Source organism: Chroicocephalus ridibundus, chromosome 13 (genome assembly GCF_963924245.1).
Source record: "Chroicocephalus ridibundus chromosome 13, bChrRid1.1, whole genome shotgun sequence".
NCBI lineage: Eukaryota > Metazoa > Chordata > Aves > Charadriiformes > Laridae > Chroicocephalus > Chroicocephalus ridibundus.
The window spans coordinates 8,202,084-8,228,461 of record NC_086296.1 but is presented as its reverse complement, the minus strand read 5'-3'; the positions used below and the strand labels follow the sequence as shown (position 1 = coordinate 8,228,461).

The following is a 26,378-nucleotide window of genomic DNA, read 5'->3' as shown; positions in this document are numbered from 1 at the left end:
CTGAAACATTCTTATCTCTATTCCTCTATAAGAGACCAAAAAAAAATCAGCTAATTAAAAGTCAAAGATAGATTCAGGAACTGAATGCAGATTTTCTCATTCCCAGGTAGTGTTTGCAGGGTGTGGTTTTTCTTTTTGTGTTTTGTACTCTGTCACTTAAATGCATCCAACCAACAGCCAGACAGTGACACAAACCTTCAAAGGTTCCACATGCCCTAAAACAATTATTTTCTGAACCTGGGATATTTGGATTCTGCTTATGAGACAATGTATTTTATTTTTTTTAAATCTTGATTTTGTGTTTATGGATGTAGTCTGTATTTTCCTAAATCTCACTAGCTGGTGTGTTCATTGCTCTCCGAAAGCATCAGCATAAGCCTGTGTATATTATCTTTCTCCTAAATGTACTGTCCATGGTCACAGTCCCAGTTTCCTTCTAAATTGTCTCAACAAATGTAATACTTGTATCTGACCAGAAAGTGAAAGAATCTCAATGCGTTATCAGTTATAGCAAAACAAAAGGCTTATGGAGCAAGGTGATTTATTACTTCATTTTTCTGAAACACATGATAAGATTAAAATTTTTGCTTATACTTTTTCCAGTCCTAATTACATTTGCCTCTTGTTTAATCATCTTTAAGACAAAATAACGTGTCTAAGGAGAGAATATGATTTAATTAACTTTTGTCCTAATGAATAAGACTGCAGAGTTTTGTAGGGGCTTCATTTGCAAGGCCTCTTGTCCAGCAGATTGGTTGGAGACAAAGTATTCAGGTGATATTAAAAAATATAAGCCTTAAACTTAAACCACACACTAAAATCTTTAGGCTCAATGTTGTTACTACTGAATTTGGAGGTGAATTAGATGATGGCTCTCTATTTTTGTCATGAGAATTAATTTATAAATAATTTAGGGGACTGATTGACTCTTTTTATAGGATGCATGAGAATTTGTTTTACATTCAAATAGTTACTACATCAAACCCAGATGAAGAAAATGATAGTGCACGTCAAAGCTTTCTCCTATAGGAACAGCAGTAACACCTCGGATGTTGGTTCTTTCATATTCAGGTCTAGAGCTATCTCACACTCTCTGGCTTCCAAAAAACTAACCATTTAATACTAATTTTGCTCCTGGCTTTTATGTTATGAAACAACTGGTCCTTCAACTTCTAGTTGTCTTCTAGTTCTTGAACTGGACTGAGTCCTTTAATGCATTTCTAAGAGACTCGTTAGCAGCCTTCATATGGCCAAAGATTGCAGTCGCTACTCAAATGAGTGACTGGGTGGCAAAAGAATCTCTGTTCTGTTAACATTGATGACCTAAAGCCGGAAGAGTCTGTATTCTATTTCTAAATATCTGCAAGTCTTTTTGCTAGTATTGGGGGTGTTTTGGTTTTTTTCCACTTAATATAGGACAAATTCTGATTACCAGTAGTACCACTGAAGTCAGCAAGGCTTGTAACATGAGTAGTGCAAGCAAGATAGAGCCTTATCTGTATGAATAACCAAATTGTTCTCTAACAGCATATAAAAGTGGACTAGATCATTATTTGACCAAACATTGCACTCTGTTTCCTAGACAAGTACTAGTGATTAGGTCTGCAGCAAGAAGGTTGCTCAAAGCTGCCAGACTTGCTTTTCACTGGCTAAAAAACACCAGAAGTGTTGGATCAAAAATCGTTTATATAAATGCCCTACAAAGTGTACAGCGCTCTGTAAAGGCTGCATAGCTGGGAGAAAGATGTTTTAAATGAAATCCCTTTCTGAATATGGATATTAGAGCCTATGATGAGCCCATGGCTCAGTGGTGTGCATCAGAGATAAGAGGCATATTGGCAAAAAAGTGTATTGGATGTCAAAAAGATATATAAAACTGTATTTCTGAGCTGTCCTCTTGCATCAAACATAACCAGAAAAACTGAGATGTGTGAACAGGAGCAAATTAGTGTGTGTTGAAGTTTACAAATTCCTGTCTTAACCTGTCCTTAGCACTCATGCATATTTTATATGCACATATTCTGTATTTGCATCTATGTTTGGGGATCTTAGTACAGATTCTAAATGCAAAGGCGCTTTAGTGACAAATGTTGTTTAAAAAAAAAATACGCCTTCTATAAAGAGTTTAAAACTGACAAGGTAAGTCATGCAGAATGTTTGTTCACGTTGAATCCTTAGATCAAAAGTAACTACAAACTACAGTCCCAGAATTTTTAATCTTATGGTAAATGAACCTGAAGTTAAAATTGAAAGTACAGTAGTACTTGTCATTGTCCTTCAGCAAACATTCCTGCAACTTGGAGCATTCATTTTATAATGGGAAATAGTGCAGGTTACTTTCTCAGCATGAAGTATCGTGAATAGAATGAGTTTGGGATTTGGACAAAACCAGTTTAGTAAAGGCATAGAAACTTGTGCTTATCTGTTTAAGTGGTTTTGAGACTGCATCTCTGATTTGAAGCAGCAGTTGTGATTCTGCCCTCCAAAGAAGCATTCCAGTTCTGTTTCTAATAGATTAAGACTGGGTGTCTTCAGACACTTGAAAACATTCAGGGCGCAGTGGTAGCGTGCAAGATTGCAGTTATAGAGTGAGGTGTGGGAAAGTATATGCAATACTTCAGTTATTTACCACTGTATATAACTGGCACAAACCATTCAACTGATGTTGCAGACAGCTCACAATCTACTTCAGTAAGCATAAGATTTTGCAGAACAGGGTTCTCAACTTGTGTGTATAGTTGTAGCTAACCTGTGTAAATACATTCTAACAGGACCTATTCTGTGTAAAGACATGCTAAGGAGTGTGGAAGTGTGCCCATCAGCCTTACCATTGCATGTCAGGTTGGGAGAGAGGCACCGAGCAGCTATATGCTTCTCTATATAGATGTCCACTTTCTCTCTCCTTGGGGAATATGTATCACTATTGGTGCACCATTTGGGGCCTTGGTATGGCTTATTTTATTTTGGAGGTCCAGAAATTAACTATACTGGTTAAAAGAAACAGTTTTGAAGCAATCATCACTTGGGATGATCTCTCTTTCCTTATGCATGCAGCTGTCTATAAGGTGCCTGCATTGCTCTTGAAGAAACCTTGATAGGTGATTTTCTGTACTTGGGGGAAAGTTGCAATGTAAGTGCCTTGCTTCTCAAATCTACTGACAGTGAAATCTCAGTTTTGGATTTCACTGCACGTTCCTCCAAAGCGGCTCCACTGGTTAATTTTTTTCCTTCTTAAAAAAAGTAATAGTTCCAGATACATTCAAACCATTAGTTCATCGTTACCTGAGAGGCAGTGGGTGGACGAGGGAAATGAGTCGTGCTCAGCATAGCAAGGAGATAATGAGCTATATAAATAATTAGCAACACATTTTAAAAATACGCTCCTTTAGAGCCAAAAGTATCTTGGCTGGAGTGCACGGTCTCAAAGACGTAATTGAAACTATTCATTTCGGCAAGGCAAATATGATTTAGCTCTTTCTCTGTGTGGGTTTTTAGAATTCATAAAATGTGAAGTGTAGTCATAAAGGAACAGAATATGATTCAAAGCAAAGCACGCTACATTAAGACCACTCGTGAACATATTTTGAAAACTTCCTGGTTTCTTCTTTAGCAGTAGATGGCATGTTTTGTGAAGTTGCTATGAAGATTTGCAGACCGTTTCTAATAGCTGAAATTCCAGGAAAAAAAGTGGCATAAGCATCTTCACCTGAAGAAAACAGGAATGCAAAAATTTGAAATATACTAGCTGTATCATTTCAGTTAAAAAAAGATAAAATGCAATTCTAGACACTGCCAGTGATGTGGATTCGGAAAGACTAGAGGATTCCTTTCAATGAGATTTGATCTTTTACAAAAATCCAAGGCTAATATTATTGATGGAATTTTATCGAGATGAGAAAACAGCTATATAACTGGATATCTATTAAGAAGGGGATGACCCATTATCATTTGCTAACAGCTCCCTGCTTCCCTGTGGCAGGCAGGATTTTACTTGCAAATGGCAGGAGGGTGCCTGAGGAACCTGTTAGGCTCACAGCTATCATCCTGCAATGAAACACTCCTGTTTCTGGCCACATCACCCTGTTGTGTTCATTTAGCCGTATGACTAAGCCATGTAGCTCTGTTGTAAGTATTCTGGCTGAGCTACTTTCAGTATTTTAAAATGCTGTGTTTTTATTTGTTTATTAATTTCTGTGCTAGCATATTATCCCCTAATTGACGACATAATTGTGTGTCATTAAAAAGGGGCCTTTGTTCTTTAAATTTCTAGTTTAGTTTTATAGATTAGGAGTTAACAGGTGGTTTAGACAAGTGTCTTTCAGAGGTGACACTTGCTGCTATTCACTGTATGGTAGATAAGTAAAATCCAAAATACTATTTTCCAATATTTGGGCTGCATTGCAAATAAATTATATATTCATTTTCATAAATAATAGTGACAAAACTGATAGTTACAAACATCTATCTTGCGTAGATTTGTCCTTATTGTAGCAACCCGCTGAGAAACTGTGTGTCGTTCCTGATGGACACCCAGTAGATGAGAACCACTTCCGTTCAGAAAAGGAGTCCTGAAGACAAGTAAGACCCAGTAACTTTACCTCAATGCTTTATTAGATAAAATTCATGTAGTCTTTTAACTACAAACTGAAGATGCATGTGCTGGCCTAAGAGTGATATGTGCTGCTGGATTTAAATGCGTGCTACGAAGCAGCTCACGGGCAGCTGTCCAACCCCAAAAATACATTGCTTTGATTACTTTCTCTGCTAGTAAAAATAAGAAGCAAGGCCAAAGATATGAGCAGACAGAGTCAGACTGTGATTTAGAGTTGCGATACGTATGTTGGGTTTTTCCTTTTTCTCTTACGGATTTAAATAGAGATGTAGTGGAGGGAAGCTGGCCCAGCTACCGCCCTGGCCGTGCCTTGTTTCTTTGTGGATTAACAGGGAGCTCCAATCTGCAAGGCCGTCAGTCTGGCCCCTCTCATCAGCACTGTGTCACTTTAAAAAGACAAACAGTGCATGTGATTATCAAAAGCGTTTCCATTAATAACACATGGTGGCAATTCAGCTCAGTCACCAGAAAATAAGAACATTATATATTAAAAGGATGCTGAAAGTGGAAATTTATGAAATATATAAATGTGGCAATAAAATATACATATGGCTGTCACTTTATGGAGCTGTGAATACCTATTGATACTTTAAATGATGGTGTTCCCTTAGCTTGACTGTGATGTGTGCATATCAGCAAAGACATTAGAGACTGGAGTCCAAAGAAACAGTGATTAGCATATTTTAAAGTCTCCTGCACTGACTGCTTAAATACATTTGCATTAATAGAAAGATGAGACTCTTCATGATGTTCTCTGTATAACAAAGGCTAAAAATAGTTTTATTAGCACTCTGGCTGCAGTTCTACTAAATTTTAACAGTTTGGGGGAAAGGAAAACACTTTTGAAAGGTTATAATTAATGAGTTATGTGTTGTTGTTTTTTTAAAAGTATACCAAAATAACATGAAGAAATTGGGACAAGCATGCTATTTTATGCCTTTGGCATTTTGATGGTTTGCAGCCTAGCTTCCCACTTGAGATGGGGGCGGGCTTTGCTGTTGCCTGCTCTTAGCAGCAAGTCCTCTGCAGCTGTTTAGTAAGGAATTCAGCGAGTAAATTTGAAGAGGATTGAACAGAAATAAAATTCCGTCCTGAAATTACAAAGCAAAGCGTTATGCTTACCACTCTCTCATGTTGAAAAGAAATCCAGCATGCTGTAACTTTATTTGAGAGAGCTTAAATTGTATTTAAATGGTTGACAGTTTAAAAATTTAGCTCAGAGTCCAGAAAATTTAAGGTTTGAAAACATCCAGTTTCCTGTTGTGATGGGATTGAAAAAAAAAAAAAATAATCCCCTGTGGCAATACAGCATGTGTGTAATGCCAGGCATACTATTATGGAGAGAAGAGAAACAAACCCGGCTGCGGCCGTGTAAGTGAAAAAACCAGGGTTAGATCAGGCACTGAAGCTGTGATGTGTGGAGTGAATTTCTAGGCCTGCTAGTTCCATAACATGCTGTCTGGGATGAGAAAGAGGAGTTTAGAAAGTAGGAGCTGCTGTTTTCAATTCGCTGCTGCAAATGTAAATGGTATCATAATGGGCTGGGAGATGATTATTAGAACAACAGCTGGAATCCACTAGTATCATCATTGCCATCATTGCTGCATGTCTAAGATCTGTACATGTCCTCTGGCAATTTGCAGTTTCTGGATGAGCATAACCATCCTAGCACATGCAGTATGTTGACAGAGGAAAGATACAATGCTGTAGAAGAGACTTTTTGCATATTTTTAATGAATGAACATCCTGCTTTTCTGATGAAGTATACGCTTATTTGTTAAGATGCTGAAGAGTTTAACAACTATATTCTTAGCCATATTTGGAGGCAGGCCTACACTTAAAAGTTCAGAAAATAAATGCCGTAACATTTCATAATGTATCCTTGTAATACATGACCTAGAGAATTGAAAACAGAATGTGCAGGAACCTATTAGAATCAGGGTAAAAAAGTAGAGTTTTCTTGCTTCTGAAGAAGTTTTCATGGTATGAGAAACACGTCAGTGCAGATAACTAAACTAAGCAGTGTTATAGAATATATGGGAACAATGCATTTGTTAAGAAAAAGTCCAGTGATCTATACAGATGTTAAGGAAATGATTATTAGCTGGTAACTCAGTTGAGTGGATGTGAGGGGGGAAGATTAAAGCTGAGTCTTACAAATAAAACCTAATTAGCCTTTTTAATTAAGGTACAAACGCAGTAATTTTCTCATAATTTTCTCCTTTTAGAATGGATGTGGTCAAATGCTTAATGAGACATTTCTGGATGTCTAACTCCATGTTGCAGTACTCTCAACACGCTCGTTAAAAGATTTGCTGTCGATTTATATATTGCATGTAAACTCAACTGAGAAATACTCACTACAGGAATGACTTATTAGGAATGACAAGCTATGATTTAAGACTTTGGGGTTTTTTTTTATTTATGGAGATGCATTCTTCATCTCTTCAGCTTACCTCCTGTATTTAAACAATTATATTATACAAGTGATCACTACTAAAACATCTATACACAGTATTATATTTAACATGTAGTTCATCATGTGTGTGCATTTTGGGGTTTTTTGGGCGTTGCTTTAGTGTTTCAGAATTCTGATTGTTTTACCTTTTGTACATGCTTGAGTTCTGACAACAGCATATTCGTTAACTTAAATACTACTACAAGAGCTTGGTATCAGCTCAGATTTTTCTTGATACAAGTGATTCAGTGAACTTAAGCTTGGTATTTTTTAGACTTGTACTGCATCTTCACTTACTTAAGTTTCATCATTTTTAACCCATGAGTTTCATTTAACCAAAAATAGGGAGCATACTCATCCACCACAAGTGCACATATCAGCTTTTGGTGAGGGTGTAGTAGTGCATAGTGGTCCTGTCTGTACAATTCTGAATGGATCCATGTTCATTTTCATACTTAGGAGTTAAGAACCAAAACTTCTGCATCCATATTTCTTCAATTCAGTATAAAACGTATCATTCCACATTGTGATACAGGGCTTCTTTAGAGGTATTCTGTATTGTTCTGTTTTGAGAATAAATAAGGGGGAAAAGCTTTGAGGTTATTTTTTAAAAAGGAGTAAAAGAAAAAAAAGAAGCAAAAAGAGGAAAAAATGGGAGAACAAAACGAAAGAAAAAAGAAGAAAATAAAGGAGTCCTCAGTGCTGCAAAAAGAAGCATTTGGACGTACTAGTAGCATTGTGCCAGATATGATGTAAATATGGATGGGTGACACAATGGGAGACATAAGGATGATTCATAATCTTAGAAGGGAAAAAGTAGTAAAATAGGTAAGCTGCTGTGATGATATGGTGTTCAAAGCACTTCTCGGAGTTTCCCCCAGGATATTTTGACAACCGATGATAATTTGCAGAGAGTTTGGAATATTTCAGCCCAGCTAAACACCCCATGTGAGAAGCTTATTCGTATTTTTTGAAAGGTTGGAGCCACTGAGATCATTAAAATCTGGCCTTGGAAGCTCAAGAGAATAGTTTTTATCCCCATATTTCTGGCATAACATTTTCTATTTCAGCACTTAGACTTTTATTATTCTGTCAGATGGCTTCTGGCAGAAAAAGTGGATTGATTTTATTTTTAAAAATAATCAAGATCTTTTAAATTTCAAAATTTTAACAAACAAAAGGCTCAGTTCATAGCTAATTTTATCTCAACTGCGATTTCTTAATCTTTTATTTCCATCTTCAGCTGTGCTCCTTTAGAAAGAACTCTGTAATCATAATGCCCACTGTAGGGAGAATTCTGAATAGAGCTAAAAGAAGCATTTCTGTGTTAAAACCTTTTGTCTTCTTTTATTAACAGTTTTCTGTATTTGCATTACAATTTGAAAAAATCAGAGAGAATGTGTTAGTCGCACACTGGCCTGTATTTACATGCTGATCTTGGTATTCATGCAAGTATAGTTTCTTTGGAAGATTTAGCTGAAAGAGGAGGAAAGAGTCAAATGTATGCACTGAACTTCAAATCCATGAGCTGTAACTTTGTAATGTGAGTAGTAAGCTTGCTACAGGCAGTTCCTGATTATATGAAAAAGATCTTGGATTTGCTGGATAATGATTGTGTTATGGATCTCTGAAACCTGTCTTTAGATGCAGCAGGCTCTGGGGCAATATTAGGCTCCAGAGCTCCCTACCAATTTCGTAGCAAACTTGATTAAGCCATTAAATTGCAGATCATTGCTGACAGTAAATTAATTCTTTATCCGAGTCCTATTCTGCACTACATTGGGAGACTTTTGCCAGGAGGCCACTGGCTTGAAAATGGGTAATTAAATTTTGCTGTAAATACATTTTTATCTACCCTTCTGCTTGCAGGAGCTGGCAAACAAGCGAGAGCCATTAATTAATACCTGTAATTTGGTTTAGTGGAATAAGCCCTGCTCCTGTCAGATTCTGAAATGTAAACCAAAGCTGTGAAGTGGGTAGTAAGTAAAAGATAAAAAAAGCTGACAAAAATGTATTCCTAAGAGAATCTGTTCTTATTTCTCTCTGTAAAAAATGTTGGCTAGTTTGCAAATTTGGCAATACTTTGGTCTAAAGTCAATGTAGAAAAGGAAAGTTTAAAAAAAACCAACCCTAAATATAGGAAAAGTAACAATAGTAGCAAGATGTATTCTGGGCATTTCTCAGTCATGTAATTAAACCCTTATGACCCAACTTTACAACTTCAGGAGATAATTTTTGAAGGTTGATAATCTATGGTGTGCACATAGAGTAGGTACACATTGGTTGTCACACAATGGGTTTTTTTGTTGTTTGCATTTGAACCAAGAAGTAGTGTTTGCAGGTTTTATTCAGAAGTATCAGAAGAAAACTAGAACCCTGTTTGCTAGCAGTGTATTAACACTATTCCATTTCCATTCCTCTGAAAAAAACCTCAGTTTTCCTACTTTTTTGCATAGTTTTTCCATTTCCTTAAAGTTCTGAAACTTGGACAATTATGAAACTCCTTTGCTAAGGAAAGATGCCTCCTTATTCTCGTTAAAGAGAGAAGCAAGCTTCTCCATGTTATTTGCCTATAATAAATAGTTTCTTATGTCTTAAGAGTTCAGCGGTACTTCCAGCTCTTGAAACTGGTTTAAATCTTTCACAGGGAGTCTGACTTTCATTATGTATTCCTAAGATTCCTGTCAGAGGACTGAAACTCATCCCGGGCCTCAAACAGAAAGTGATATAGCAAGAAGGAGGTCAAAATTGTGACACGTCCTTTGGAAAGGATGGTATGAGGGACGAAGGGTGAAAGATACCTAGGACTGACCATGAGCAGTTGGGTTTGTCCATATCCAAACAGTGGAGGGAACTATCTTCATTGCTTTCTAGTACTCTTAAAATTTTCAACTGTTTTGTAATTGTGTGAATAATTTTCTAGAAAAGATGGAACAAGAGCTTGTGGAGATGTTTTAACAGCATTATGGACTGGCTGTCTTTAGCTATGAGTCAATTATACTGAAGATGTCTCCTGGCAACGTAATGACATTAGCCTTAGCAGTGCTGTGGCTCATTTACTCTTCTGTGGTTAACATTGCAGACAGAGACAAGTTTTGGAAAACAGACGTTTGGAAACTTCAGAAGGTAAAAGGTGGGCTTGGCAGCAAGCAAGTCTACAAGCTTTATCCGAAATGAGAAGGTCATGTAAAATAAAAGGAAAATTTCAGTTTTCTGGCAAAAATCATGAGAGCAAGAACCGCAGTTCAATAAAAATTAATGTTACTATACTTAACTTACCTCTGCTTTTTAAGGTTAATAAACCCAGAACAAGGGTAGAATTAATTTGAAAATATAGCATACAAAGTTGGGTAAGTTTGTTAAAATGTAAGTTGGGGAAAGCCCTGAGACAGAGCCATAGGAGAGACAAGGAGAGAACATAGGTGCAGCTTATCTGTTTTGGGCAATAAATGTTAAATTTAATGATCTCCAGTGCCAATTAAAATTGTAGAATTGCAAGAGCAAACTAGTTGTTTGGACAGAAATGCTTTTAAATGGACAAGGTTACTGATAGCTGGCTTTGTACATGAATAAAATAATTTACATCATGTGAGGGTTTTTTTTTTGTAATGAGTGCTTTCCACTTGAAGTATGAAATATGTAGTGAGCAAGCCTGTTACACCACGATGTCTGGTAGCCTCACCATTTTCCTAACTGACAAAGTTCCACAAAGTAAATATATGTTAAGACAGGCTTTTTAGGGGTCTGTGCAATCGTTTTTGTTCAGGCCTCTGGAGCGCAAAAACCTTCTGAGCTTAATTTCTTTTTTACCTTCTGAACAGCATGATTTCATTAAGGATATACGCATGAAAACATGTATGTGTATATACATATGGTTTTAAGTTTATATATTTTATATCAAGACAGAATTTTATACATATTTATATCGATAATATTATATCTATAAATACATATGCAGGTAATATTGTGTATGTTTAAACTCCACATTCTGAGATTTGTTGCTTTGCTTTCCAGTGTTATTAAAAATTTAACCGTGTCTCCAACTGAGACACTTTGTCATTTTGAGAGCAATGTAAATGTTAATAATTAAAAGCAATTAAAAAGTGTGTTAAAAGTCATGTAATTTTTATAGGCTGGCTGACTGAATAATGGATGTCTCCTAGATTTTCTGGAGTGCCAAAGTATTATTAAACAAAGCCTTTTGCCATACTAGAAGTCCCGTAGAAATGAAATAACCTATTTTGTCAACTTGGAAATCCATCTGAGGTTTTGGAATGAAATTATTCCAAATTATAATCCCTGATAAATCACATAATCACCATGCTGTTGGACTACTCCAAAGGAACTCTTTCTTTCTGTGACTCCTGATGTACAGAATTCCAAGCGACAGGTCAAATAAAAGGAATACATGTAAAAAACCATTCTGAATACATTAAGTTTTACGTATTCTCTAGTGACCATAAAGCCTAAACTTTAGCCACAATTTAGCTCACTACTCAGAAGTAAATACTACATTTCTAGCAAAGAGGAAATGTTGATCTCTTTTTCTGAAAGAATTAACTGAAGAGCTAAGAAAACAAAATGCCTCCTCCCTTTATCTTTTTCTAAAAATAAATAAGTACATTAAAAAAAGCCACAGCTGCACAATTGGGTCAAGAGAATTTTACAAAGAGTAACAGAATTGGGTGGGTGAATAGAGTTGTAGCAGAGAGCAGTCCATCCAACCAGAAGCTTAAAGTCAGTATTTCTTGATGGCACTGGTGTTTTATAGGGCTAAGCCTTTCGGCACATAGTTTAAGCATGGACCTTGATGAGCCTTAGGTATGTAATCTTTTTGCATTTCCTTGAAATCGCTGTATGAAGTGTACAATATAGGTTACAAGTGCTTCTTACTGCTTGTCCGTTACATCTCTGTCTGGCACCAGTGAATCTTGGCACACTGAATCTGTGCCGAAGAAGCATTGAGTTAAGCTGTGTTCTAAAGGGAAACTCTTAGCTATCACTACAGGTTCTTCCCCCAAACCTTTCTATTTCACAGTGCTGCATATTCACTATGGTTGCTTGGTTCAAAGAACTGAACAGGACAGCAGGCTGCACACCACCCATCCTAGGGTTAGCACTTTAATCCTGGATTTCCCGTGGTGTTTAAGTTCTCCAGGCACATTGCCATCAATTCCAGAATCAACATGCAGACTGCCACCGCACTGTGTCCAAAGTTTTATAAAAATGTGAATTTTACATCATTTACTACTGCACATATTTTCTACAATTTCAGATTCTTGAAGCAGTTTTTGAGTAAGAATGAGACAACTTCTCTAGGACAGAAATAAATTGGGCTTCTCTGATAAGGAGGAACAGGTGACCTGGTGTGTGGCTTATTCATCTCTTGTAGGGGAGTTCATATATCTGTGGAGAAGTCGTCTTCAGATTAGGTTTGTAAGCAGGACTGTTGTCAAAAGTGTCAATGGCAAAGCACTGACACTCTAACCGTTTCCAGAAAGCAATGTTAAATAGCAGCGCTGAACAATCAGTAAGAGTAGGTTCACTGAGCATACAGATGGATGATATACCATTTTCGTAGTTTATGTTGCCACTGTCTTAAGAAGTATCATTGAAGCTGGATTGGTTTCAGGCTGTAATTGCTTCCGTTATATTCCAAATGAATAAAAATCACTTGATAGTCACCCGTTGTGGATGGCAGTTGGAAAAGAAACAGCGTTTACTCTGATTTTCTGAACAGAATTGTTTAAGAGAGTTCTGTAGCCCATTCTCCTCCACTGCTCCTACAGATTCCTTGATGTTGGAGTTTGTACACTGGGGAAGGGCCTTTGGGCTCATACCTTTCTGTGTACTTCTATTGCAATGGTGGGAGAGGACTCAAAGATCTTTACTGGTCTGGGCAGTATTTTGAAAAAACAGAGTTAATAGAAAGGAAAAAGTAGTTTCTTTCTAAATTATTTCAGGCCTCTGAACCAACCACATATTTATTCTATTGAAATCTCATCTCTTTCATTTAGTAGGATAGTTTATATTCTGCAATGCAGGCAAGCATTACCTTGAACGAGAAAAATATTCTCTTAGCTCTTCACTTACCAAAGGCAAATGATGGAAATTAGTTCAGAAATCTGCCTGGATTTCTTCATGTCCTTGCAATGTCTGCATGCCATGTAAATTCTGTCTGCTTTTATGTCTGCAGTGAAACCATTGCCAGCCTCAGAGCTAGAGACTTGTAGATCATGATTTAGAGAACAGAAAAATTTGGTGAATCAAATGCTTGACTTTGCTGGTTATTTTCTGTGAACTGCAATTTATCTTCTGAAGTGTGTTCCTCCGTGGCAGATAACTGAGGGGGAAAAAAATACTTTTGCAAAACATCCTCAATACAGAAAATTACTGTGAGTTTTCTCCACCCCACTCCCTTTTGCTGCTGTATCAGTGGTGGGGGGGGGTTGTTTGTTTTGTGGGCTTTTTTAACTTCAATTTTAGAATTTAATTTCGGTTCTGTTTCCTGGATTCTAGCCTTGTGAGTGCAGCTTCTTATCATGTGAATCAAATTAGATTGACAGATGAGCTGAGGCATACCTTTGTAAGGTATCAACTATTCAGATTCTGGAAATAATTTTCCTGAAATAGGACTGCGTCCTTATCTATAAAATGAATAAAACTGCAGTCCTCCCATGCAACAGTATTTTTAGCACATTACCATGTAATTAAGTTTAGAAACAGGACAACCCCTTAAGGTGTCGGGGATTGGGAAATCTCTACCTTTGCGAAAAAGTAGCACCATATTTAGTAAACTAAAAAGAATAGTCAGGAAGGCACTGTAAAAATTTTGTTAAATGAGGTTTAAGAGCTGGGGTGTTAGCTAGGTGTGGTGTTTTATCTAATATTATAGGAAGTGAAGCCCTTTTTCTACAGGCTCAATATTAACCTTTTTGAAACCCCTCAGGATTTTAATCTCACTATCTTCTGTGGTGCCTAAGAAAGTCACCTGTGCTTCAGCACACTAGATATTTTTGGACTGCGGTTCCTCTTACAGAAAGCATAGATGTGATAATGTCGGAATTTTCTGTCAGTTCTTGTCAGAAGGAGGAGTTTGATAGAGCTAACAACTAAAAACACAAAAAAGTGTTTAGTCGTTTCAAGTTGACAGTGTTTAGTGAAATTTGATGATGTGTGAGTTCAGTGCCAAATTTCATTTGCAGATTCTGTTTTATACAATTCTGGTTTATTTAAAGTAATAGATGTACAACAGTGAATACTGCAGAAAAAAGTATGATGATGACTTTATAGAAAAGCAAAAGTTTTTTCAGATTTTCATTTTGGAAAATTCAAAATAACTGTTTCAACCTAAATAATAATTAAAAAATATTCTGAGTTCTCTGAAAATACATTTAAAGGGCTTAATTTTGTTTGTATACTGCAAATAGTATAAGTGATGTTTTGGGAATCCTGTATTAATGGATACTTGGTACAAAAATTAAATTAAAAAAAAAAAAGCTCTAGTGTTCTAAAATACTAATAAATAAGAAGGTACAGAAGCCCTGTAATAATGTGTTTATCATAATTTTCCAAGGCCAAGTTGCCAACTGTGATCTGTGAATCATTAGAGGTCCTCTGGGCATGTTGCTGATTTCTCCATCTGGTTTCCATCAGTCATGCCCTTCTCCAAACTTCGTAGTTCTAAGAGTGTTCCCGGTTGGCAGTTGCAGAGATCTGATCCAACTGTGAATTGTAGGATCATGGAGAAGCTGGGGGGTAGGGGTGGGGTGTTCCATGCAGCAGCAAATGAATGAGTAGGTTTCTGCCAGAGAATGGCGGTTCGCCCTATGGGAAAGTGTTGCTTGCCCATAGTCTCAGCCTATTAATGGAATGAAAAATACAGACAGTTGATAGGAATGACTACTATGTATAACTAAATTGCATTTTAAGTGGTGCCTTAGAAGAAATGGAGAGTTCATTTTTTTTTTTCAGTTGCAAACATCAACTTAGTGAATAAAAGTGAGATGGTCATTTCTGCTAGCGAACAACAGTTCTAATATTTTCTTTCCCATTTTCTTACCCCAAGATTCCTATTTTGAATCTTTTCTTTAGAATATGGCAATAAAAGTTCTCAAGCAGGTTTGATTCAAGTGACATTAATGTCTCCCACCCTGCAAATGCCTCTTCTGATTCCTAAGCAGGCTGAAAAATCAGAGCCTGGCTTGAGCTGTTAGAACACATGCAGAGATCTGTGAAGAAAAATTAACCTTTCTCACAGACTGCAAGAATAGCGAAAAGAAGAATAATCATGAAAACTATTGCTGAACAAAACGAATTATTTTTAGAAGCCCTGTTCTCTTAGCTCAGCCAGTTGAAAAGAGAAGCCATTCTGTGCCTATGTATCTGCCTGTCACTGTATAGTGTAGACACATGGAGTATATGTAATAAAGCTTTTTCAGTAGAATAAGAATATCCCTCTATTACTCTTATACTACCTGTTCTTTTGAAGAGGCACTGATTAAAGAACAGTGAATTTTAGGTCACAGTAACCTACCCTTCTTCACAGGTTTAGAAATGGTCATTTCTGTGTTACAATGGTCTACCAGCACTTTTGTTTCTTTGTTCATGTTTTTGAAATTATAAAAGATTTTGTATCTTAATTAATTTGAAAGTTGGAGCCATTTAAAATGGAGCCTCTCTTTTGCATATTCTTCAAAAATCCATCACCATCCTCATCTTTAGATTTTTAGAATACAAGAGGTTTTAAAGATCATAAAGATTTTAATTTCTGAGGATTCATGTAAAGTCGCATGAAAAAATTTCCAAGAACAACAAGGGTGGATGTTTCCCTTCTTCTTTCAATACTGAATTCCTGCGCAGTTTTACTTGTGGACTCCTCTGCAGTGTCACAATGCTGCAGTATATCAGAAAGACAAAGTTCTAACGCCATAGAAATTAAGTTATTAGATCCCGGGCCACCAGAGATCGTTGAGGGCAATAGTGAAACTTCAAGCTCCAGATTAAGCCTCATGGGAGCTATGCGATGTACCTCGTCTTGCTGGCAAACAGAGAAGTTATACTAAATCAGGCTGAGAATCCATCTCAATGCCAAATTCAGTCAGAATCTGCTTTGAATCAGAGACAAGTTGCCTCATGGATGATTAAGGTGCTGTATGATAGCAATAACCTCTGGTTAGCTGCCTCTTCTGTGAAGAATTACTAAATATGCAAATGCTTTTGTCACCTTAATCCTTTGTGTGTTGCCTCTCAAACACTTTGTATGGAGCAGGACCTGAGTGAGGCAGTATTTGTTACTCTGTCATTCTTTCCCCTTCTCTCTTTTTCTCTATTTTAGAGTGAATTTCAGTCAGATAAGATTAGAGCCATCCCCCAAAATTGAGGAAGAAAAGAAGTGATTGCATTCATCTGGTAGGAAGTTTTAGGCACGTGCTAATGACCCAATTAAAGATCTTAACTTTTAAGGATGTGCTCTTTGTAGTGGACTGGGGTTAATGCAGATGAATGACACTTGAATGGTCCATAGGTAGATCCTAATATAAAGACTTTTTAGTATAGTTAAAAGAAACTCAGGAGCTCAAAACAAAAACAAACTGACAAAGAAAAGCCAAACTCCACAAGTCCGGCAGATCCTGAAACAAAGTGGTCTAATACAGTTCTAACTATTTATCACAGGATTTTCATATCTAAAAATAAACCTTTATATATCCCAGCACTGAACAGCGGTTGGACAGGTTAACAGTTTTGCATAGCTGTTATAGTTACAGTGGACGCAACATGATTGTGTGGCCTCAGGTTGTTTGTACATAGTAATCCTCTAGTCTGCAGTTACTATTGGTAAATTTTGAAAATAGTGCGGACTAAAGCAAAGAGCGTACTTTAACTTACATAGGTATTAACTATTTTTTAAACTGAGAAAAAGAGAAAGATTTAGAGGAAGAGAGTTAGGGGGTTCTGTGAAACTAGTGGCCTGAAGTTTGCAGTGTATTGAATGATTTCCACTTTCTTTTCTCTACCAAAATGTATGAAAAAAGTGGATAGTTTGGCAAATCATATTTTCTTGTATTTATTTGTGACATCTGTTGAACTCCCTAACACAAAATTACTGTGTAAGTGGGTTTTATTTTAATTTGTTCTACGGATCATTTTGGTAATACTCGTATTTCCATTGGCAATGAACTGAAATGGATTCAATTGAAAATGAAAAAAAAATAATGTAGAATTCTACAAAGGCTTAATCTCTGTTTTTTTGTAGTTCTGTAATAATATTATTTAAGTGAGTGTAGTTTTGTGATAAACAGGAAACATCAAAGAAGAGATTTTTGATAGATGCTTGGATGCTTGTCATATCCTTGATACTTATGTATGGCAGTGCATTGCCTAGGCTTACAAGATCAGATTGTACATATATAGTGACACAGACCTACAGGAACCTAAAGTTCTGGTCCAGCATAGTAAGAGTTCTCACTAACAGTGTAAATACTGCTATTCTAATCTGTGTTGACATTTTACTGCCATAGTAGATGATCATCCTTGTAAAAAACAGTGAAATTCTGAATCCGCAGGACTCAGCTGTGGACTTGCAGGTTTTCTTTCATATGTTTGTTAACAGTTTCCCATGTTCAATGAGAATGCATCAACACCTCAAAAACAGTAAAAAGCATTTTGCCTTTGAAGACTAACCTATGTAGAAAGTAGGGTCATGTCTTGACAGTGACTAGCAAGGTCACTGAATCTGCCGAGGGGGTTTATTGTAGGAGGCAGGAGGTAGTGTACATATGCACACCATTGTAGAGAGGTCTAAATTTCCTCTCCTTCCTCTAACCAGGCAGTAGTTGAAGGTGCCAAAGTACTTAGAAAGTTTGCTGTGCTTTCCACAGAGGCATCTGCTTGTCACTGGTTGGCAGGACACCCTTCTTTCTCTCTTTAAATTGTCTGTGATTTCAGTTCACAGACTTGTTGGTGAAGTTTCAGTCCGGTTTCACCTTGATTCTTTTTCAATACTCACGAAAATTTATTGGAAATTTTGTCTCTGGGGTTTTTGTTTTGCCTTTCTTTTTTTTTTTCCCCCCTCCTCCAGCAGGATTGGTGCCCAGTCCTATGAACTGTAAAACCAGGGTTTAAATGTGGAATGTATCTATCATTGAATCTTTTATTCTGTATTAATTCATAGAATATCAAGCACATGAATCTAAAACCTGTATGTGATATATGCACATAGACCGTTGCTGATACTTTCTTAAAATCAGGAATGATTAGCTGGTTGGGGATTTGTCAGTGTGTTGGAAACCCACATTGTAGGGCTACTGAAAGAGGAATTTAAATTAGCAGATCGCAAACTATTCTGTTGCCAACACGTTTGCTTGGTTGTTCACTCTAGTCTCTTTCAGCTTTTAGAAGCTAAGAATTCAGTCCTCTGAAATTCCTGAAATCAAAGACTTGGTGCTCCCAAGATTCAAGTTGGCAAGGAACTGTTCTAGGGCAGCAGTGTCAGGTAGATTGTATTTAAAACAAGAACCTTTCCTTCTTTTCATTTGCACAAAGATGCTTGAAATGTCAAGTTTTTATTCAGAATTCTAATAAAACCACAAATGGGAAAGTCAAAATCCTCCACAAAAAGGAATATTACCCAAGAGAACTGGGTAGTTTTATTTGCAAAGAACTTTGTAACTATGTATTGGATGACATTTAAGCACTGAATATTGTTATTTTAATTGTATTGTGATACAGAGCAAGCACCGATGAAACCAGTAAACTGCAACAATGCGATTGTACAACTTCATTTTTTCCAAAGGTTTATTGCTTGTGTTCACTAAAGTCTGAATTGGTGTTTAAAATGAGGACTTGCCTAGAGGAGATTATTTTTTTAGTGTACATTTCACTGGACAGCAAAGCAATTACTTCCTAAACTTAGAAATTATTCTCTACCACATTATAGCAGGATTAGACACATTTTGGCATTTGAGCAACTTTCAACACACATTTTGCGCATAAGAAGAAATAATGCCATTTGACAATCTGGCAGAGAAAAAAAATGTTCAAAATTTGGATTGTTTTCCAAGTTGTCCAGGGATCTGCATGTTTTCTATGGCAGAGATGTAGATTGCCGTAACATTCAGTTTGCCATCTTTATTCTGCAGAGGCATATCGCGTCACTGTGGGCAACTGGGCACCCTCGGGGAAAAATACTCTTTCATTTTCCACATCTTCAGCTCGCAATGGTTGAGTTAAGAGATAGAGTTAAGGAGACAGCATTAACTTAAATCCAGTCATTCTCAAAGAAAGAATGAAGTGATGTTAAGTCATTTGGTTAATTATGTAGTTAAAGCCCATTTAAGGTGATATAGTCTTGGCAGCACCAAGACTGAATCATGCTGAATTATGCTGAAAACAGTAAAGAAAAGGCCCAGATTCTGATCCTCTGAATCAAGCATGAAAACTGAATGCAAAACATGCTGGCAGTGAGTTTCATTTCCTCTGCGTAAATAAAGCATCGTCTGAGTGTTTGAGGGCTGCAGTAGTTTGCATTTGGTTGAGCTCCTAATCAAATGGCAGTTTCCATTTTGACAAGGACTGAAACAGAATCATAAATTTGAAGAGATGGAGTTAACAAGCTTCCTTCAGCTGCCGCCTTTTCAGCAGAAAATAAGAGAAAGGTAACATGGATTGTCTAGCTAGTTACGGTGTCAATAAGAGATGTAACAAAATTTCTCCCTTGTAGTTCAATTTTACTACACTTTTTTTTTTAAAAAAAAAAAATACACCCTGAAGCTGTGTATTTTTTCTCCTGACTCATTTTCTGCTTTGTGAAGAGCTTCACAGGTCTGTTGAGCAGAACTAAACTTTGCATAGCTGCATGAAATCTGAAATGCCTGAGTGAAAGAAATGGATTAGGCTGATAATCTCCTATCATACTTCAAACAATTCGAACCATAGGGGTTTAAAAAGCAATAATTTTGTATGGAGAAATTAAAAAAAATAAAGGAAGGTTATACTAATGACATACTGCCAATAAATAATAATTTTCTTTTCTTAAAATAATTTCAGAGCATTTTAAAATAGTAAAGGAGTATCTTTACGTGTAGGCTCGGCCACAGGTAGATTGCTTGTCTATTATGAAAAGAATTTATTCTACATCTAATTCAAACGAATTATACTGATTTATTTCTAGTTCTTCTGTCCGTTCTCCACCATTTGCTAGTATTATTTGTGAAAGAAGGAAATATGCAAAGACTTCGTGCCTTCTGCCACACGCTGGGTGTAGTGCTGTAAAGGGGAAGTCGAATGGAAAAGAAATCGTCTTTTGTGTAAATGTCACTTTCGGCCTTCACAAGTTGTTCCAGATCAAATCTTTTCTTTGAGAATTAGCCAACGATAGACAGGAGGAATAATCCTTGAACTATAATAAACATATTCATCAGAAATCAATCTTAAAAATAATTTCCGCCATTAAATGTAGTGTAAATTGAAGAAGAAACTATGATTGAATCTGGCATGGGGGAGAAATCCTGTAACATCTTTTTATATGGAATTCAATTTTAGTGTTAATTTGCTGGAAGCTTACAAAATAGAACAACAGTAAACCACTAATGAAGGGAAAGGATTGCTAATGAGGGGATGCACAAATTTAAGAGAAAGTCAAAACACTGTGATTGCTGTTGAGGTAAATGATAAATTAGATTTTAGGGTCCTGTTTTCACATCCTGCACTCCAGAAGGTTTCATGAAGTCTTTCATGGAGGGAGAGGAAGCGTGTGTGTTTCATCTTGCAGGTAGAGACAGATGTTTGGATTTTGCCTATGACGTATTTTACAACATAATTGCTGTTAGTTTTTCTCAAAATTACTTTCATTGCAAATGCCATTTTTTGCTTTAAGCTGGTAGATAGATGACATTTTTTTCTTTGTGTACCACGTGCTGTTTCCCTCACGCTGCCGTGAAGAGGTCCTCTTTCCAGTGTTACTTTGCTACTGGGTACATTGGGTCCTTCAAAGACCCATAGTTTTATGTTGCTGAGGTTCACCTGATTTTAAATACAAGACTGTGACTGTCCTGTGACCATATATGCCAGGGCAGGTCTTCAAATTGCTCATTTCAGTATTATCTTGAGAGACCTGCCATCTCTGATTGTGGGTTTTTTTTGTCTTCCTTATTTTTTTTATAGGAAAGTCTGGAGAACATATGCAAAAAGGCAATTCATCTATTTCTAGCTTCTGGAAAAATGAATTGTATGACTGACTGGTAAAATGCTTACACAAGATTTTTACGCTCTTAAATGGTGCTACTCTTTGCAAGTAGGAAAATATTGATTTATTAAGAAAATTGAGTGTGCATTCCTAAAAGCAGATTTTATCCCTGATTTCTATGAGATAGGCTTCACACCAGAATAGCAACAGAGGAAGGAAAGAATTGGCGGGAGTGTCCAAAGTTATCCTTTAATGAGGTGAAAGGCTGACTGTCAGAGTAACAGAGACTTTTAAAGAAACAGCAAAATTGTGGTTTCCTTTGGATGAGGAGGATAAGTGATCTCAGAGCTGATCAGCTGGCCAGGCTATGTTTTGGCAGTCGAAAGATAGCACACGTAACTGGTCTTCATGTCTAGAATTTTCTTTTTGATTGGCCCATCAGTGATCTTTAATCTATGAGAACTCTGTAATTGGCAGGTTGCTGACTTTCATTGTTGTTAATTTTTGTTTTTCTGAGTGGAGCACGTGTGTGTGTGTGTATAGTTTGGCAAGAATATGCAAACATACATACTCCTCTCTCCATAACTCACTTTTCTCAGGGAAGGGAGTGGTAGTCAGAAGATTAAAAAGCGTTTGTTCAGACTGTAAATGGTACTTTCTGTTACCACACTGTGAACTGATGGGGAGGGACTCTTTATCAGGGAGTGTAGGGACAGGATGAGGAGGAATGGTTTTAAACTGAAAGAGGGGAGATTCAGATTTGATATCAGGAAGAAATTCTTTATTCTGAGGGTGGTGAGCCCCTGGCCCAGGTTGCCCAGAGAAGCTGTGGCTGCCCCATCCCTGGAGGGGTTCAAGGCCAGGCTGGACGGGGCTTGGAGCAACCTGGGCTGGTGGGAGGTGTCCCTGCCCAGGGCAGGGGGTGAGACTAGATGATCTTTCAGATCCCTTCCAACCTAAACCATTCAATGATACAGGAGAGTAAAGCAGTGCAGACTTTGGGTTTGTATGTTGAAATTTCCTTCTGTCATGGGTTCTTTCTTTCATATATAGATTTTAAAAATCACATAAACATTGTGGAAGAACTTTTCTTTTTAGCAACTGAAAATGCTAATAAGTTTTCTTACATGCATGTAAACTGAACAAATGAAACTCTACCTTCCTGTTCCCTGGTGTTTGTGGTAGTTTAGGCTCATTCTTAAGGTCCATGCATTCAGGGAGCTATATAACGTGTTCATGAGAGCCTCTGTTCTAGAGAGGGGAGCTGAAATCAGTATCTGTGAAGGGTTGGAGTGTTAAATCAAAACTGAATATATATGATGAAATGTAAAAGATTTAATCAAAAGCAGCATGTTTAGCTACTGCTTTTCCTTCAATAGATCATGAGATTTTCCCATATTTACATCAGATTTTCCACGTTCATGGTTTTTCTATTTTAAAATGCACATCAATGCTGAAATGCTAGTTCACCAAAAGGCAGCCTCCTCGCAAAGGTACACAAATGGTGTGCTAAGTAATGGTTGTCATAGATGTACATTCTTGTCAAAATGTTTTTGGGAAAATAGAAGTTAGTTTAGTGCTACAGACAATGGAAATACTATAAATAGCAGTTCTGGAGCTATATGTCCTGCACTTGGAAATTTAGCAGAAATATTAATCCTTTATGTGCTATTGTGCCTATTAGAATGACAGACATTTTGTTTGTCACTGGAGCAGGGAGATCTGTCAAGACATCTGATCTCTGGTACCTTGGTGATCTCTGGTAATAATTTTTTTTGTAGGCAGGTGTTATTCTTCAGTAGATAGTTGGAAAAAGGAATCAGTGATATGTTTTAGAAAACTTCATAAATGTGCAGCTGTCTGAGCCTATCTTTAATTTTCAGTTTCATTCTTCACTTTGCTGATAGCTGTATCAGAATTCACTGATGCTCACCTTCATTTAAACAGTGTGGTGAGATTTCGTCTAGATCTCAAGAAGAGAAAAACTTGGTATCATTTGCATTTGACGTCCCTACACTACAACATTTAAAATGCGTGCATAACTACTATCACAGTCTATTTTAAAAATGCAGAGGGTAGCTAGCTGCCTTTGCTTCTGTGATAAAGTGACAGATGAGACATCGTGCTGTGTCCCTTGGAACAAAGGGGCAGAGTTGATCTTCAGCTAATATTATTGATACTTTTGAATTAATGTGTTCAGAAATGCAGCTAAGCTATGTTCTATTGAATATTCCCTGCTATCTTGTGGTCTACTTTTATTTTTCCTCAGGTTTCCTGATAGCCGTCATATGAACACATACATTTGCACGGTCTTTTTCAGTTCTTCATGTGCCTACAAATGGTGCCTAATTTCAAAATCTTTATTCATAATGGGAGAAAAATTGAACCTTGCCTTTGATTAACCTTCTGTTTTGAAATTCAACCCATTGCAATTCAGAAGCATCACTTAAATTTGTTATCTGTTAATATTTAACCGAAACTAATTTCTTTTGGCTTTATCAGAGCTAATTAGTTTGCTTGAGGACTGAAGATCTCTCAGTATTCCTTGTTACAAAGAAATACATCAGGAAAAGAAAAAGCAATAGTTGAATATTCAATATGAATAAAAATCTATGTCAATGAAATTCATAACAGACAGGTAGAAATATAGTTGACAGTGTCTGGTCTCAAGTGTCTCAAGTGCTGGAAGTTTTAGTGTAGTTTCTAAATGTTCTCCAAGGATTTGTTTTGCATAGAGAATTATAATTACCTTGTGAGAGATCCATATCTTACTTCACGAATAGATTTTCAGCTGTAGGCTTGCTTTTAATTGATGCGTTGTGAGAGTTCAGAAATTAGGCTGATATTGTCTGTGTATGGCTTAGGATGTTGCTATACAAAGATGAAACACATGCTTATTTTAATCAAATATAATCTTTTCTCTATTTTTTTTCAGTTGATGATTCATGAGAAAACATAATTTTGATAGTTTTAAGAAACACATATCAAACAAATTTTGTCTTTAATAAATAAAGATAAATTGGTTCTGTTCATTGTTTTCCTGAATTGCACTGATAGTGAACAGCATGTGAGGATGAGAAACTGTGAAGTGAAAATACGTTCAGGTGAAATGAAATTGTAACTAATCTACATCTTCCCAGAATTTAAACTGAATTTATTCTTTTTCAGGTTTTGGGGCGGTGTATATTACTGTAGGTGTTTTTAAAAATGTATGTCTGTTAATGGAAAAAGAAGAATATTGGTGAAGTAGACAGTACAATGAGTTGGTCTTATTGTTTCGGGTATTGACTGCAGTCCTAAAGCATTAGGTTTTGCACCAAATCAGATCCTTTATTAAACGGAGTAATGATTTCATTAATCTGTTTCTCAAACTGGCCTTGTACTTGCTTTAAACTTGAAATAAACTTGGATACTGGCCTTTTGGTCCAGGCTGTACAGTCTTTGAATTATTTTTGAATTAAGCTTTTCAGTGGCTCAAACCAGATCAGAGAGACATACTCCATCAGTTATTTACAATTTAAAATTATTTTTTTTAAATTATGATCAATTGAACTTTGCGTGATCAGTTGGGCAATGCTGATGCAGTCTCCTGAAAAAGCTTTGCTATTTTGAGGTTTCTAGACCAAAGCTGAATGTTAGCTGAATGAAAGTATAGTTCAGATGAAGAGCCATTCAAATGCAGGTATGGAGAATGTTACTGTTAAAAGCATCCTAATTTCTGTCACAGACGGAAGCCCGGAAGCTAGCATTTGAACGGTATTTGTTAGCATATACTACTTGGCAGTATCTTTCAGTTGGAGTACTGGGAGATTAAAGTCATAATTCATTTAGAAGTAAGTTTTTAAATGCATAAGTATAGGATCAATTTTTTTACATTGTTTTGGTGAGTAGCAATTTGAATTAGGGAAAATAAGACATTCTTTGTCACTAGTGTTTTTCCATTTTTTCTCTTTTTTATTCTATCCTCAAAGCCTTTCCTGAGAACTTCTACAAAGCTTAAAATTTGTAGCTGCCACAACAATTGATTTTTGTGAGCTGAAAAAATTTAATATGACAAGCCCTAAAGCTAAACATTATTAGCATTGGAATTACTTTCTTTTTGATCTTTAATTCAGCATGTGAAATTGTCAACACTTAATTTTGTACAGTGGAATAGTATATTCCAGTAGTAGTAAATCTTTACATTGTCTTACCATTTTCAGAGATTTCCTTGAGTAGGGTTATTTTCACTGTCCAGAGTTTATTTTTTTTATTTCCCCTTTCTGTATCATTTGAGTCAAGATTTATTTTCAGTCAGTTTACAAATTAGAAATATTTTACATCATTATTCCGCCCCTTTCCATTTCTCTGATTAATATTATTTGCTAATCAGCTGGTATTTTACATGGAAGAATTCTGTGTTCTGATGTGACTCTTCCTGGTTGGTTGCTGTAATGGTCTCCGGACTTACGAGCTGTTCTCAGGTTGTTTATATTTTAAATGTAAAACTTTGATTAAATATCAGCAAATGTACAAATCACAACAATGAAGATTGTATATGTTTTTTAGGAGGACATAAAATAATGAGAATTTTATACAAAGTGACAGCAAGAAAGATGTTTTTAAAAGCTATGTTCAGGATATGAGTAGTGCATGCTTATATTCAAAAGGCTTTATGGGCAAAGAGAAATTTAATTTCCCAGTGCTCAGATTGTTTTGAGTGACAGAAGGCAAAATCCTTTTGCGGTCTTTGTAACCGTTTTACACATCTCATTTAATAAATGAGCAAGTAGGAAAAACATAAACTCTGTGCTTCCCTGATGTGTCAAGGTTTTATCTTGGAAAAACTATGAATAAACTTTGGTTTTTAAATGAATGCAAATGCTTTAAGTCCCAGAATGTCCTGGCAGTTTTGGGGATGTAGTAATAGCAAGCTGGATACAGAAACTGGGTGAAAGCTTACAGAATCTTTCTGTTCAGCCTCAAGCAGTTAATTATCAACTTTTAAAGAATAAACCAAAATGTAAATATTTACTGATGTTACAGATCACAAAAAGCTTCCCTGCCTCAGGTACTTACGGAAGCAAGAACTGAGCATGGCTTGCCAGCCTTCCTTGTATAAATAATATTAATCATACCGTACC

General features: G+C 36.5%; 1 protein-coding gene across 6 annotated transcripts in view; it reads left to right on the top strand.

Annotated features, from left to right (window-relative positions):
- The window catches only part of RIMBP2 (RIMS binding protein 2), a 160,390-nt gene that overhangs the window by 52,626 nt on the left and 81,386 nt on the right, over positions 1-26,378 (top strand). The window lies entirely within an intron of this gene.